Below are 16873 nucleotides of genomic sequence, written 5' to 3' on the forward strand. Positions count from 1 at the left end.
AACCTGTAATGATCTGTGGATGCAGTTACATGTCAGGTCAAACCGCATGCTCTCAGAATACATGGGTGTTTTGCAATGCAGATGCAAAAATGGGGTTTCTCAGCCCACTAGAGAGGAGGTAAAAATAAGGTTATGATACACAATTTTTGTTGTTCTGATTCTGTCCTTTCCAGGTGAGACCACCAATGTTTTAAATTCCCAAATAGTTCTCAGAGTCCTCCATGACCAGGATGTTCCTCTCCGACCATTCTGACTCAAGGCCACCGGAGTCAGACTGCACGGGTTCCAATTGCAAATTAATTCAAAGTACATTAGAGGGGAGTGTCCACTGTGACCCCAACACTGTTCTAGATGTTGAGGAAGGAGCAGTGCAAGCTCTTTTGTGGCGTAGGTTCCACCAAAGGCAGACAAATATAAATAAATAAACAATTACATTTATAATATTCCAGAAAAAGACAGACGCTATGGAGAAAACACAGTGGGACAGGGGTAGGGAAAAGCGGTGGTGACGGTAACGGTGGCTCGGTGTTAGATCAGGTAGGCAGTGAAGTGCTCACTTTTGAGGTGATTGTTTAGTGGAGACCAGAAAGAACAAGCTATTTTGGGGGAAGACTAAAAGAAGAGAGAGAAGCTAGCATGAGCCATGGGGGCAGGAGCATGTCCCAGAGACAGTGAGGAGGCCAGTTGATTACATGAGTCTGGGTGTTGAGGGAGACGTCTAGGCTGGAGCCATGGGCCAAGGAGTGGTTGCAGCTACAGGAGAAGAGATATGAAGACTAAAACCCTAGTGGATTCCAACACCCACATGTTGAGGGAGATGAAGAAGAATAGGCAAAGGGGATGGAGATGATCACCTGGTGAGAGGAAAGGAAAGAAAGCATTGTAAGAAGGGAGGTGTGAGCACCTGAGTCAAGTAGTACTGGTAGTTCAATGCTGAGTAAGAGTTTCCCGCTGTGTTTAGCAATGGGTGGTCATTGGTGAGCTGAACGAGAACTGTTTCAGCAGAATAGAGGAACAAAGGTCTACTCGGGATGTGTTCTAGAAAAGACAGACGAGAAAAATTGGAGTAAGCAAAGACTACCATTTCAAGGAGTTTTGTCAGAAGCAGAATAGAAATGGAGCAGGAGTTTAATTTAGATGTGGAGTCAGAGGAAGTTGTTTGAGTTTTCTGATTGGAGAATAACGTCATGTTTGTGTACTGATTCAGTGGAGAAGGAAAACTGATGCTAAAGCAATGAATGTCCTCAGACAGGCGTGAGGGGTGGGGTCCCATGCAGAGTAGAGAACCCTTCTACTCAGATGGAAGACAGACTCTCCTTCGCAGCAACAGGAGGGAAGGTGAAGTACATGGACAGAAATGCAGACAGATGGGTAGGTGTGATGGTGGAAACTTGTTGAAATTCTTTTTCTGATTGCTCCAATTTTCTCAGTCAAGTGGAGAGCGAAGCTATCAGCTGAGAGTTCCTGAGGGGGAAGAGAAGGTGTTGGAGGTTTGAGGAGAGAGAGGAGCAGCAGACACAGTCCTGGGAAAGTGTGGGGACTAGGGAAATATGGTGGGCTGCCAGGCAGCACTGGGGGCCCGTGCGAGATCTATGGGATCAAGGAAGCGAGACCAGTCCGCATGGTTGTTTTCTTCAGTCTTGCTTAACTGTCCAGCTGCGGGCATGCAGTGAGGGGAGAGCTGGTTTGGAGGAGATGTAGGGTTTTGCAGGCAGAGAACAATGAAGGGAGAGTGCGCTGAGGCAGCTGAAGGTGTACACACAGCATAACACAATGATGACCCACAGATCTCAGTTGGGTAAGGTGGGCAAGGGGCAAGGAATGAATGAGGGACAATAAAAATGTGCCAAGAACAATGGCACGTAGGTCCTGGTGTGGCCCATGAATTGTTGGAGCTGGACGACTAGAAAAGATGAGCTGCCAAGGCAGGGGGCGGTGGTCGGAGAGGGAGGTACTGAAACAGCACAGCCACAGTCGTGGTTGTTGGTGATGTCTAGGCATGGGCACCAGTGTGGGACGGCTACTGAGGAAGGGCAGAACCAAAGAGAGGAGAAGAAGTCACTGGGGGGCATTTCTCTGTATGGCAGGTACAACCCTTCGTGTTGTAGTTGGCCGGGGGGGTGCTCCCTAGAACCCAACTCCATGAAGTCTAGCTGAAAGAACCAAGAATTGTGATAGGAGTGGCTTTGGCAAGAGTCCACCTAAACCAAAATCTTAAAGGGATGAGTGGGAGGGGACGTGGAAGTCAGTGATAAAACGGGGGAGGGACAGGGAGGGAGAAGCCCAACTTGCCCCTGAGCCCGAGGCCTTGGGAGGAATTGAACACAAAGACAGACTCCACTTGTGTGGCTGTTGGTTCTCTGTCCCTTAGTTACGTGATTCTGAGAGAATTATTTAAGCTCCTTGGGCCTCAGTTTTCCTAAATATAAAATGGAGTGAAGGATCATACCTCCCTCACAGTGTCTTTCTGGAAGATTCAGAGATATGTATGCAGTGTGCTAATCATAGTACTTGACCCAGCATTTTTCTTCTTTATTCTTGCCCAATGACATTTTTTCATTGCATTTAGAGAGAGAAGAAGGCAGTGGGGAGAGAGATAGAGAGAGTTTGAGAAACATTGATGTGAGAGAGAAACATCAACTGGTTGCCTCCCTTAAGCTCCCAGACCAGGGATCGAACCCACTACCTAGGTATGTGCACTCACCAGGGATGAAAGTCACAGCATTTTGGCATATGGGACAATGCTCCAACCAACTGAGCCACCCACCCACGGCTTCCTTCCTTCCTTCCTTCCTTCCTTCCTTCCTTCCTTCCTTCCTTCCTTCCTTCCTTCCTCCCTCTCTTTCTTTATCTTTATTTCTAAATTGAAGCAGTTTTATCAAATATCTGGTTACCAGAGCCCCAGTATTTTTGAAGGGAGACGGAGCCCTTTGGCAGGTGCTGAGTTGCTTGTCAAAGAGGGTGAGGTGCAGGGCCAGGGCCAAGCCAAGATGCCCACTTAGCCCTGAGAGGCCGCGGGGTTCAGAGAGGAGGGTGAGGAACGCAGGCTCATGGCCAAGACAGAGCAATTAATATGCACAGGGCTGAGGGGCTTGACGGGAGAAATGGAAGTAAAACATGTTTCTAATCAGAGCTGCATCGAGGGCTGCCTGGAGGCTCTATTGGTAATTGATGTGCCTCTGACAATAATTAGAAACCGTTTCTGGGGACTGAGAGGATAGAGCCACCCCGTGATATTATTTACCGCAGAGCGCAGTGTCTGGAGTGAAAATGGATGTTATTGTTTCCTCCAAACACATTAGAAGGTGACTTCATAATGAATAGATTTTTCAAGATATTTGACATTCGCTGACTTTCTATTTAACTCCTCTTAGTCTCAGAGGCCATTACTGTAATGACAATACCTGGATTTATCTCTGTTAACGGCAGAAGGCACGCGAGAGACAAATCCTCCCTGTCGCCCTGGGTGGGTGAGCCCCCGACTCAGGATTCTAGCCGCGGAGACTCCCGAGGGGCTCTGGGAGCGCAGCGGGCCCAGAAGGACTCGCCCTCAGAGGCCCACGGACTGGATTAGTTTCAGTGGAATTGCTTTTTTCTCGTGTGAGCTTTATTTTATGCCGCTTGGTATGAGTGAGATAACGTACATAAAGTGTTAGCATAGATTCCGGCACATAGCAAGCAGTCAGAAAGTGTCGATCATTACTTACTGTTTTGGGGGTCCTTCGGATGAGACTCAGAGGCTGTCCGCGTTCGGCGCACTCGGTGCTCCGGGGAGGGGAGCAGAGCTGCGGGGCACAGATCCCCGCTGGGATCCAACTGGGATCTAACCCCGAGGTTCAGCGGAATGATTTTTACCTTGAGTCGCCTTTTCTTTGGGCATAAACTTGTGGACAAGATGCCAAGTAGCAGTTTACCAGCCAGGGTACTTCCTAGGGGTTTGAGGTCAAAGCTTTATTGACTACACAGTATGCCTTTGCCTTCTGCCGCTCTGCGCGGGCAGCCAGGTGAGCGCTGCTGTGGTTGCTGCTCCGAAAGGAGGCACGGCCTGGGACATCTGTCGTTGTCACCCAGCCCCCATGCAGAGGGGCAAAGGGCGCCCGGCAGTTCACCCGTGCTCCGGCCCAGTTCACCCGGTTGGGAAACAATAAGAATGGCTGGTTGAGGTCCAAGCCCTGTAGCTGGTTCTCCAAAGGAGTGTTACTGGCATTTTGGGGGGAACCTTTCTCACTGGGTGGGGCTGTCCCAGGCAATGCCGGGTCCGTGGCGCCTGGGGCCCCTGCCCACGAGATGTCAGTGGCCTCTCTCCTCACAGGCACTGGTATGAGTACGCAAACCCCACACAGGTCCTAACCGCCCCTGGTTTCGAGCCACAGTGCGAGGGACAACAGTCCGAGTGTCCTTCCCCAAAACATGCCTGCCCACCAGCTCCCTGGTCTGTTGCCTGGACTCCGCTGGGCCACTTCCTGATGCTGGGTCTCGAACTGGGGGGCTGGCAGAGAGAGCTCCTACACCCGAGAAAGTCCTTAAAGATCGCAGCTCCCTCCCGTCCGGCCCTTGGGGACGCGACCCTCCCTTGGAAGGGCTGTGTGAGTGACCCGCTTGCACACAGGCCACACAGGACTGACACTAAGGCTAATGAAGCTGAAAGAGGCAGAGCCCCTTCCCAAACTCGTATATGAAAGAAATTTGATAAAATTCCCAAGTCTGAAACGATTTTATATGACATTACCAGTAACACCTCATTTGAGAAGTTTGGCTGTGGAGTGGTATCAAGAATAGTCACAAATTATTACGTCTGTGTGTGCCAGACAGTTCTTTCAGCAGCCCTGTGAGTTTATTTATTTTCTTTACCCCCATTTTATGATGGAGGAAACTGAGGCCCAGAGAGGTTCAATGCCTTGCTTGAGATCACTCGGACCCCAGGGTTGAGGGTCAGGTTTGAATGCCCCGGTTCCTGATTCCAAAGCCCCACCTGCATTTGGCTGCACTGTCTCTCCCATGGGACAGCAGTTAATACAAGGGGGGCCAGGTCAGGGAGAGGGTTCTGTTGCTCTAAAAGGTGGGCATTCTGGGTGTGGCTGTCAGCAGAGGGTCCCTGAGGAGATGGGCATTTGGCTGGAAGGGCAGCAAGTGGGAGCGGGTGGCAGAAGTCAGGAGGGAAGTTGAAGGGTTTGACCAGGACCAACTCAATCTGGAAGGTACTCTTAAAACAACAACAACAAAAAACCCCTACTCTGCCCTCCCCCCACTGAGCAGAGCACACGGAGCCATCAGGTTCGGCAGCCCAGGAACAGAAGGGCAGGCCAGTCAACCAGAAATATTGGCGGCAAGTGTTTCGCTGAGGGTAATGGAGGGAATGGCCATTTGAGGAGAGTTATTTGTAAAGATTTGGTATTTGAAGTCCATTCTGAATAGTGTTCTTTAATAAAATATGAGGATCTGTTTCAAAAAGAGTTAAATTTTTGCTCAATGTTCCTTGGTTCTAGCATACTGAGACTCTTTTACTGTTTCTAAGAATAAAAATATAAAAGTTATGAACGGGAAAAAACTATTTTGAACTAGTAAAGGTACGGAGAATGTCCATTTTCAGAAAATCATACACAAAGTCGCATATACAAGCTGACAGGTCACAAGCTGACAGGTCCTGGACCCCTGTGGACGCAGTTCACCTCAGTGCCCCCCAGTGGGGAGAATCCTAGAGGGGCCAGAAAGAGACACATTATCTTTCCCACAGCAGGCAAAGTATTTCACTAGTTTCTTAGGGAGAAAGAATTTGAGATATACGTGAGAAACCCCTTTTATATCACTTATTCAGTGCTGTGTACAATCATGCTTAAGTAAGTTATGTGTGACTTTCACTACATAATGTAGATTCATTACCAACAGTATCCCTTTTGCCATCAAAAAGAGTTAAAATTCACTGGGTGATTTGACAAGTGGAAAAATGAAAAATGCATATGCTCCAAGTCGTTGAAATATATCGTACAGAACTACTTAGCATGGGTACATAAAGATACACGAACAAGGATATTGGTTGTAACACTGGTTGAATGGATTATGGTCCAGCAGACAGTGGATAACTACACAGTCATTAAAGGAGATGCCATATTAAGTGATAAAGCAATGCACAAAAGTAATCGTATTGTGCAAGTGGAAACAGACATTACTTCTTAAAATAACACAGTATGTGCATATATAGACGTGTATAAGCATTAAAGGAAAAGGATATCTTTGAGAGCCAAAGTTAGAAATACGAAGGGATTTCCAGTCTTCCCTTTATACACTTCCCTGAAGGTGAAAGTTGTGGAATGGTAGGTGATTTTCATTTTCCTTTTTGTGTCTTTTCTATATTGCTCTCAAATTTTCCCATGGAACCTGAGCTGCCTTTATGATCAAGCTTCACTTCTGCCTGAGAAGCAGTGGGTGCAGGGGCCAAGCGTGTGGGTGTGGGGGTGGGGTGGGCCTGCCTGGGTGCACGGCCCAGCCCTGGCCCTCTGCAGCGGGCACCATGGGGGCTGGGCGACGGCACCTCCCTGTGCCACCGTTTCCTGTTTGTGCTGTGGTTTCATTACAGAATGTGCTCCATGAGGTGCTGGGATGGTTAACCAGACCCTTGGTATAAAGGTCAGTGTTTAGGAAGCACTGGCCGTTACTGCTGAGTGTGGGCCTCCATACAGCAGAGCGCAAGCTCAGGGGCACAGGCGCACAGGCTGATGCTGAGCAAAGGGCTGTGCTTTGAAGTTTCCATGTGAGACTGGAGGAAGAGACCCAGTTGGAGGCAGAAAACAGGTTGATGAGAGAAGAGTAGTGGCCAGACCTTGTCCAGGGTGCTTTTCCTCTCTTATAGAACCACAGGGAAAAGGCCAGAATAACCCTTTGGTTTGGGTTCCTGCCCACCTTTCTTGTGGCCCAGCAAGGCTTTCCTCCCCACTGCCGGCCTCATTCGTGCCGTAATTTCTGGGACTGAAGTCGGACTGTGCCGGCAGGAAGCCTGCCCTCACCCTGCTCCAGAGAGGCAGGGACGGAGGGAGCCTGCCCTTGTCTCCAAGATCTGTGATCCCTTCAGCAAATGTGATCCGGCTAAACCTGTCACCGAGTCTCTCCTTAACTTTCTTCATTCTGAAGCTCTAACAAATGGTCAGACACGGGTAGCTGGGCTTTGCCCACAGTTTCTCAGAATTTCCTGTTGGGCTGGAAAGCTGTGGTCGCTGAAAATAACTCACGCCCCCATTCAGGATTCCTTTTCAGATAAATCATAAGCCAGATAAGTCCAGTGCGTTGGCTCTCTGAGCTGACTGGTTCATGTAACAGAAAGGCCTCGGAGTAACTGAAAAACGATCACCTGGGGGCAATGGAAGGACCACTACGCACTTCAAAGCGAGCAAGTGTGTGGAAGCTCCGCGTCTGAGAGCAACCCATTCTTTCTCTGGGTCAGACCACAGCTGTGCTGGTGTGTGCCTCTGCAGAGAGCTTCAGCTCTGAGAATGCAGGGGCGGGCACACAAGGCCAAGGGGCCTCGCGGCCTGGCCTTGGTTGCCATAGCCAGCCTACCTCCACCAGTTCCCCTCGTCCCACTTCTACTCTCTGCCCCAGGCCCCGTAAGCCGTCATGACAGACTTGCTCATCTCTGGCACACAAGACATGTTTGCCCCTCCAAATCCGCTCATGCTCGCCTGCCCCAGAGTTTCCTGCATTGCTTCTCTGATTCGCTATTTGCAGGGCATTCTGAATGACCCAGTTCGGCAATAATCTGCTCTATGTCTTTCTAGAGACTTCTGTGCAGAATTGATTATCTCTATGTCAACCCTTCCTAATATTTTGTTCATATTTCTCTCTTATCAACATTTAATGAATTTGTTATTTGATTTTATTATGTATCCTTATATCTCCTACTGTGATGTGTTGTATAGCTAATCAGCAGTCCTCCTTAAACGTCAATGGGCAAAATAATTTCAAAGCAGCAGCAACAACAACAATCTATTGAACAACATGTAATGATGTGAGACCTACAGTTGACAACACAGTGGACTACCGAGTAGATGGGGTCCCCGCAGGTATTTTGTGTCATTGAGTCCTCTCTCCCAGGCGGGATCTCCGACTCAGCAGCTCCACTACCGTGGAGTCTGAATCTGCATGGATTAACGAAGCACAGCCCTGGGTGACTCTGATTCAGGTATTCAGAGACACACTCGTTGAGTAACAGTGTGGCCAATTACACCTTATATGCATGTAAGGAATATCATTTATAATACTACTGTCACGTATATTTGAGTACAAGTGTTTTGAGCCTGGTATATGAGAACTCATCTTATATCTAGTGAGAGAGGCTACTTAACCATCTAGGACACCTGTCATAATGAAAGTTCCTTGTTCTCCTCCAGCCTTTGAATAAATGGTGCAGCGGCTCCTACACAAGGATGCTGGGGAACAGATTCTGCAACACGTGAGAAGAAGTGCTAGATGCTATAGCTGCAGAATAAAGGAAGTAGTATTGTGCAAGAGAAGAGGGAGAAAGTAATTGTGACTGGGAGAATTAATTCATAGCTAGCAGTTGAATGAAATGCCAAAAGCAAACAAACACACGGGTGTTCAAGATCGTTTTTTGGACACCACTTTCTATTTATTTGTGTGTCATTTGCTACGAGCAGGACCAAGGGTATGAAAGAAGATCTATGAGTGCTGATCTTTAGGACACGGAGCTTCCAACAAGAACTCTGATGTGGTCAAAGAATTTTATTTTGCCTTTCAGAAATCTCATCACAATTATACCTCAACAGAGAGTATTGAGATATATTCAGTTCCAAGCCAAAGAAAATCGTAATTTGAGGAAAGTGCTTTGCAGAGGTTACATAATAACTTCCTTTATAGAATTTTGACATTCCCAAGAGGAAGTGTGAGACTATGAAATTTTTATATGATTGGCCAAATTGAGAAGAGTTTATTTATTCAAGTAGTGAACTTTTGGGCAAGTCTCTCTCTCCCTGTAGCAGTGTTTTGTTGATTAGCCAAGAATTTAGTCAGAGGAGTCAGGGAAAGACTCGGGGATTCAGCAAGAAGTACCACATTAACATCAAACATTTATGTATTCATTAATAAATTCTAGAACTATTTGTCGAGCATCTACTACATGCTGGGCATAGTGTGAAACACTGGGAGTCAATACTGCCCAAAATAGGCTCACGCTGACCTCGCTCTGATGCAGATACAGTCTAGCGGGAGTTAAAAGTAAACAGTTATGTCTAACACAATGTGACAAACTGTACACTGCAGTGTTGTTGGGAACTGCCCTGCCTGGTTTCAGAAGCTGTAACCACCCCATGGCTAAGGCTGAGTGAGCAACCTTTGGACCATAAGCCGCTAAGGAGACAAAGCTTATCTCCCTGGCAGAAGCGCCACTTCTGCTCCTTTTACTTCATCCATAACTGGCCCCCCAATGCTTGATGGGTTAGCCAGTGATGGGTAAGATTCCCCAAGGGGGGAACGACCTAAGACAGGCATGATCACATGGAGGTCCCAGGGAAGGACTTGGGGGGCTACGGAGAAAAGGGGTGATAGACCCTCGCTGCTCAGCTTGGACAAAGCCTGAGTCCTCATTCTGTCTGTGGGAAGTCTCCTATTGTCTTGGCTATCTTGCCTCCTCTGCCTGACTTAAGCCTGAAACAATGACAGAGGGCAGTGCAGCCCTGTACTGGAAAGGGTGGGCTCCCCAGGAGATCAGGCCTGAGAAAGAATATGTAAAATCCTGTGAAACTTGCTTTGCTAAGGATGCTCTTAGTTAAATGATAAAGGCCTGGGCAGAAAATGAGTTTGTTTCCCAAAGTTTTATAGCCTTTTAGCTGATAGACCCTGACTCAGAAGAAGCCCTAATAGTTCTTTGTATGCTATCTACTGTTTGATCCTTATTGCCTGACAATGATTAATGAGCTGTACTGTATTCCTGTACAAATTAAACCCAATAAAAGCCTTTCTAGGCAAGGGTCAGAGTGCTCTCCCCTTGAGAGAGTTTCCAGGCAGCTCCAAGACACTCCCCCCTTGAGGGAGTAGCTGTGCGGTCCCTTTTCCTCCACAGGACTCGGTAGTCCATGTGAATTTGTCTCGTATCTCATCCATGAATCCGCAGGCACTGTGGGCTGGTGTCTGCATCTCAGTGTGCTGTACAGAGTGTATGGGACGTATAAGAAGGGGAGCTGTTTACATTTGAAGCGACTGATAGAAGTAGCTTCAGCCTTTTTTTTTTTCAGGTTTCACTCTTTATTGTGGGTGTGGGAAAAGGTTTAATGGTCTCACATGCTTTATGTTGACTTCTACATTTTGACTCAACTAAATAAATACTGCACAACTGATTTACAACAGTATGTACATTTCCTTGCTCAGATACATCTCAAGCTCATCTATGTAAAAAAACAGTGATACTAAAAAACTCTAACTTCACGTTGTATTAGGCTGAGGTTTTCTGTAGAAAGTGTCTTTAGAGTTAGACGTGATCCTGGAAAGTTTGAAGTAGGTGGGAAAAGTGCATGAAGTACTGCTGCAGGAAACATACAGACTGAAATACTTTAACCCAATAGTAGGTAGTACTGAAAACATAAATGCCCTCTTAATGATCCTTCTCCTTTTGTCTTTTGGAATATGTTTTATTTCCTCTTGACTTAAGTCTGAGTGCTAAGATGCAGAAAATAAATACCCTATAGAAGAGATGTCTGTCTAACTCCCAGGTATCAATTTATAGGTCAACTGAGCTAGACAGAGCCTGGTTGGAACTTATAAGATGTTCATGCTATAATTGCAGGTACCGTAATAGGTTGGGAGTAGTATAAGCTAGGTTTGACACTGCACTTTCTCCTCCTCAAATAGGAACCCCTAAAGTGTACTATGTGTAGACCTATCCATATAAAAACTAAGACATAAAACATATTCCCACCATGTTCTTTTGCCTAGTTATTCAATTTAATCCAACTACCTTTCTAATAAATGAGTGGCCAAGAAGATTATGCTCAGGAAGGTATTATTGGGACCAGCTGACTTTCTACTTTCTACAACAGCTGTTGTGAAGGATGGGTAGCAGCTTACCTTTTCCTTCCCATTAATAATTAGATATCTAGTTAGAGTCCATTCAGATGGGCAGAGTAAATAGGGGAAAGAACTGAATGTGGAGAATAGTTCATTTATCTTTTCCAATATGGTTGCTTTTGACTAATTCTCCACTGAGGTTTTCAGTTTATTAACAAGGTCTACCAAAGGGAAAGCTCGTGCATTCTCTGCAGCTGAGTCATGGGCCTCCTGGCTATACATCCAGCACTTGGTATACTGGGCGTACTTGGCTTGTCAGGCAGGGCAATTGGTGGAGGAGGTATTCCCTTTTCAACTCTGGGCTGTGTAGCTTTGTACTGCTTTCTCAATCAGCAACATGAGAAATACCAAAACAAATGGTGGATCTTAATAATGATACAATTAAGAGTTTGTTAACTGCCTTTCGGAAGTCAGTGTAAGTACTGTTGATGGGTTCAGTGTGGGTTGTTGCCTTACTGTTTTAGTGAAGCAGCCACAGCAACAACCAGAACGCATGAATTAGGGATCTGTTTTAGATATTCAGTTATGGGAGTGGCTCTACTCAAGGTTCAGCTTAACCATTTGGTGGCAAATTGCAGTGTTCCATTCGGAGTGGCATGATCTCTAGAAAAGCTGGGATTTGTCAGGGGCTTTTGAGGTGCTCCTCCATAAGAGGCCAGAGTGGCCATTAGAAATTGGTTCCATTTGGGTACACAATGGGAGCAATGGGAGAGTCTTAGACCTATCTCTCAATGTACATGGACCGGTGTGCTTGGATCTAAAAATTTAGCATGATATAACCATGGATTAGGATTTAAAGGTTTCCAGGTTGCTGAATATTTTATAATATTAATATTTTTTGTTTCACTTATTTATTTTTAGAGGGAGGGAGGGATAGGTAAGGAGAAACAGAGGGAGAGAAACATTCATGTGAGGTTGCCTCTCGCATGCCCCCTACTGGGGATCTGGCCCACAACCCAGGCATGTGACCTGACTGGGAATTGAACTAGTGACCCTTTGGTTCACAGGCTGGCACTCAGTCCACTGAGCCACACCAGCCAAGGCCAAGTTATTGAGTATTTTAAAAGGCACTTAACCTGCCAGCTAAGACTCTCAAGAGGTGTTAGTTTGGGCACCACTGGGTTCTCTTCTTCAGAGGAATTTTCCAGAACTCTCATTTAGGTAGTTAGCACTTTCTTCTTCCTCACTTTCTGATTCTGGTAAAGAGTCAGGAGAGGGATTTCTGGGTTCCACTAGAATAGAGCAGGAGAAGGAACCAGAATAAGATAACAATTGAAGCCAGCAAAACACTAGCACTGGCAAACACAAACAAAAGTTGAAAAATCCTTTCAACAAGATGAACTTGCCTGTTTCTGAGTCCACTACACACACCTATGCCTCTGGCTTGCACCACTATGTAGTTCTTCGAGATCCTGTTGTATATTCCTCACTTACAAAGAAGATATCTCAGTTCTCAGGGTCAGTTCAGTGAGTAAAAGTGTTACTCAATTACTGGTGCCACAGGTCAGAGTCTCTCTTTTAAATCCTGGCTACCCAAGAAGAGAAAGGGTCCTCATCTAGGCAAGCTGATTTTCTTACCATGGTCTCAACTGGTCGTGATGTTGTGAGGAGACACTTTGTGTCCTCTGTTTCGTTGTCAGGGTATTATATCTACTCGGTAATGAAAAGAAACTCAATAGTTTGCCTTCAGGGTCTGCTGATGCAGCAAATTATGTGCAGGGGGTGGGTGGGTGGGATGAGTTGTCAAGACCATCTGGTGCACACGGATCCCATGTTTTCCACAGGTGGTGCAAATGCCCTTGAGCACTGCTGATGTAGCTGTTTTGCTATCAGGAGAAGTAGCCTTAACCTGTGAATCAGAAGACCATGGAGGATCTTTGTTCTTCATCACCTCATGACTTGCTGCTGAGGCATAATGCCACTCTGTCCCCAACAATCTCACTGCTACTCTGCTCACCCTCTCAGCTGGGACCACTTCTGGGCAAGCCAACTGCCTTAGACTTTTTTTATGGCCTAAGACGTAGGAGTAATGAGGAATTTTGGGGGAGAGTCCATAAACTGACTCATGGGACAGACAAAGAGGAAGCCAGTCAGTAAGCAGGGTTACAGAAAAAGGCAGTTAGAGGCAGCAATTCAAGGACTGGCCTCTGGGTAGACTGAGCAGGTCTATGCCCAGAGCCTCAGAGGCTTACAGCTCACTGTTTGAGTCTCGTATTGTTGGATTCAGCTTCATACAACAGAAGTCACTCTAGCGAACTTCAGCAGAAATATTACCAGATGTTAAGTGGCTACAAAAATTACTTGAGGGCTTGAAGAACTGGTTCTGGATGAGCTTCCAAGAATAATCCCAGCTGTGATAGCCCATAGTCATACAAACCTAAGCCGTGACATCCACCGGCAGGCCCAGTTTAATCCAGACCCCGAGCCGGTCACGGCACAGGCAGGAGGTGGAAGAGCTCTGGCACCATCATTCAGGAGGGTTTGGAAGGAAAACTGGTGTATGGGCCACCACGGAGTCACTCCTTTTCTCATGCACTCAACCACCTCTCACGATGCGCGGCAGGCACGGGCGTGCCCTGCATAGCGACACAATGGCAAACAGTCTGAAAGATGAGTCGGGCTGCCTCAGATGGAGAAGTAATGGAAGGGCATCTCAGTTGAGATAGTAGCATGTGCAGCAACCCTGCAGCCCAAGTGGGAGTAACCGGAGGCAGCATGGCTGGGGGATGGGTAGGGGTCAGACTAGCAGGGCCATAAGGGCCCCATTAGGGACTTTTGCTTTCTTCTAAGGGAAAAGGGAAGCCATTTAAAGGGGTTTTAGGTGGGGGAATGAACACAATCAGATCAGCTTTTAAAAGTTGTTCTACAATTTTAAAAACATCCATCCATGCTTTATTTCTTTCTTGAAGGATCACTAGGATTGGAGGGCAGTCAGAGTAGATGCAGAGAGGACAGTTAGGAGCCTCTGCAGCAGCAGTGAAGGTAAGAAATAGTAACTCTGAGGACGAGGGGGGTGGTAAAGAGGAGAAAGGGACGGGACAAAGATATCTAGAGGAGGGAAAAAAGACAATATGATAAAGGGGAGCAGTTTTGTTCTTTTTGTTTTTTTTTACTCCAGGTCACTTCTAACTCTATTTTCACTGTTAGATTTGGTTTTCTTTTCCCTATTTATCTTTTCAACTTGATATCTTAGCAGAAGAAAATCAAAGAGAATATATTTATTTAAGAAAAGTCACATCATGCCCTGACCGGTGTGGCTCAGTTGGTCGGAGCGTCATCCCATACACCAAGAGGGTGGGGGTTGGATTCCCAGTCAGGACACATGTAGATTGTGGGTTTGATCCCTGGTTGGGGCATGTATGGGGGACAACCGATCAATGTTTCTCTCTTCCTTTTCCTCTCTCTGAAATCAATAAACATATTTTTTGAAAAGAAAACTCACCCTACAATATGGATATGCTTACATGTAGCCCATGCCAAAAACTTGGCAGTGGTATAAAATCTGTATTACACATAGTGCCTTAACAGCATGAACTTTGCAGACAAGGGTATTAGCATTGTGACCACCCCCCCAACAAGCTATTTCACCTTTTCTTAGCTTCTATAAAATGGGGATAAAAATAGTACCTGTCTGGGTGGGTTGCTCTGAGAATTTAATGAGGTAATCCATGAAAGGCCATTAGTATAGAGCCCGGCATAATGAAAATGCTCGATGAATGTTAACGGTGTTATTCGTAGCTTTTAGCTGACCGTCCTCTCCATACACAGCTGACTGATGCTTTCACGGGCCTTCAGAGCCAGCACTAAGCACTGTGCACACGCTCACTTACGCCGGGCTTGTGCACAGGTCTAAAGGACTCTGGAAAGGTGGTTCAACATACTGATTTTTAAATTTTGCCTGTGTTCTCTCGAAGCCAGGTTCTGTCTCCAGGACTGTGCGGACTTGTTGGGGAAGCACAGCATGTTGGGGAGGATGGGAGCAGAGGGCGTGGAGGAGAGATCGGGGGAAGACTGTGAAGTCGAACACAGCATTTCTGCTCCTGTTGGGTAATTCGGGTAGTAGTTTTGTTGTGACTTATTTTGTTCTAGGGCTCTGCTTTGTTTTCTTATTCCTCATTCAGTTACTGAACACGGATCATGTGCCAAGCACTGTTACACGTACTGGGGGCGGGGGGCAGCCATGAACAAAGTCCTAGCTTCTGTGAAGCTTAAATTTTGGCAGACTTATCTCTCTTGCCAGTGCCTTTTATTCTCCCAGAAGCTTTAATTGGCCCTAACTTCTTCCTTCATGATAGGAACCAAAGGAACCAATGGAACACATTTCCTGTTCTAGACCCATTTTGAAAAGAAAGTCCTATTGTTTGGAGTTTGGTGCTTATGCCTTTTGGGGGATTTGGTTTGTATTTTGTAAGGGAGGAAGATAATAGAGAAGTTAATACCCCCGGTGAACACATCTATTAGTTCTCAAAGTATCCACATGAGTAATGCATTGTCACAGATGAAGAAACTGAGGCTAAGAGGCTAAGTGACTTTCCCAAATGGAGGCAGGACTCAAGATTTTGACTTGACATCTCATGCTCTCTTACAAATTGGAAGGTATTTGCTCAGTTGCAAACAAGTAATTTAATGGCATTAGCTCAATTGGCAGTTGACTTGATGTTCATAGTTGAAATTACTGGTTAATAGATCTCACAGTGAGTGTACGTTCAGATACAGGCAGCTTCATGACATGACATAGCTTAGTGCTTTCCAAATGCCAGTCTGTGGACCCATGATGGCGTATGACAATGTTGTCACCAACATCAGCAAAACACAAACTAAAGTCAAGTCATGATCTGTTTTTTCAACATTCTACTATGGAATGATAGCATTGGTAGTTGGTGAGATTTTTGCTTATTGTTTGTTTCTATTATTTTATGCAATAAAAACTTGTTGAGCCTTATGTCTGTCTCTCTCTCTTTTTTTTTTGTAAAATTTACTGTTTGGTAAATTCTAAAGGCCACAGAAACCTGATATAGCTAACTAAATGAAAAATAGAAGTTTTATTTCTGGTAATATGGAATACTAGATATTAAAAATATCCTTCTGGTGCAATGCACCTAAAAAGAATGTAAAATTGGAAAATTTTATATTTAAGAAATGCATAGTTGTATTGTCAAGAAAGGAAAATTCTTAGAGGCCAAAAATGAGAAGAAAGCACAACTCAGAGAAAACTACATTTGGGAGAAAGAAGACAGATCTCAAGGTGTCAGCAAAGTGGGAAATGGGGTCAAAGATTCTTGCTTAAAGGAAGTGCTCCCAAAAGATGCTGTCCTTGGTAGAAAGAGAAAATAGGGAATGAGAAGTGCCCTTCAAGGAAAGCCCCATAAATACAAATGTCTGTCCCAGGCTTGGGATGCTCAGAAGGATACATTTCTCCTGAGGAATTTATAACCATAAGCCACTTTCATTGGCTCTAAGGCTGGAGTCCCCATCAGCAATATGAACCGAAAATCCCAGGTTGAGAATTAACAGTAGTCTGAGTCAGAAAGTGCTTCCACATGCCTAACAGGAACACACGTACATTTTCTCTGAAGGCAAAGAATTCCTACAGATATCATTTCAATTAATATTAGCTCATAGTTAAAATTCACAAAATACATGAGGAAATAAGGTGTCATGGGAAGAAATCAAGAGAAACATCAAGAAGCAGAATCAAAACTTAAAAAACTTCAGATACTAGAAATATTGGGGACAAAATATAAAATAAAAGAAGTATTGAAAATGTAAGAAACTACCAAAAACTTTTTAAAAAAAGAACCAA

At 45.6% G+C, this 16873-nt stretch overlaps 1 pseudogene; it reads right to left on the bottom strand.

Annotated features, from left to right (window-relative positions):
• Positions 1 to 11395: 11395 nt before the first annotated feature.
• On the bottom strand, positions 11396 to 13435 carry LOC119043015 (DDB1- and CUL4-associated factor 16-like; annotated as a pseudogene).
• Positions 13436 to 16873: the final 3438 nt, after the last annotated feature.

Source organism: Artibeus jamaicensis, unplaced genomic scaffold (assembly GCF_021234435.1).
Source record: "Artibeus jamaicensis isolate MK-2021 breed Jamaican fruit bat unplaced genomic scaffold, CSHL_Jam_final contig_3126, whole genome shotgun sequence".
NCBI lineage: Eukaryota > Metazoa > Chordata > Mammalia > Chiroptera > Phyllostomidae > Artibeus > Artibeus jamaicensis.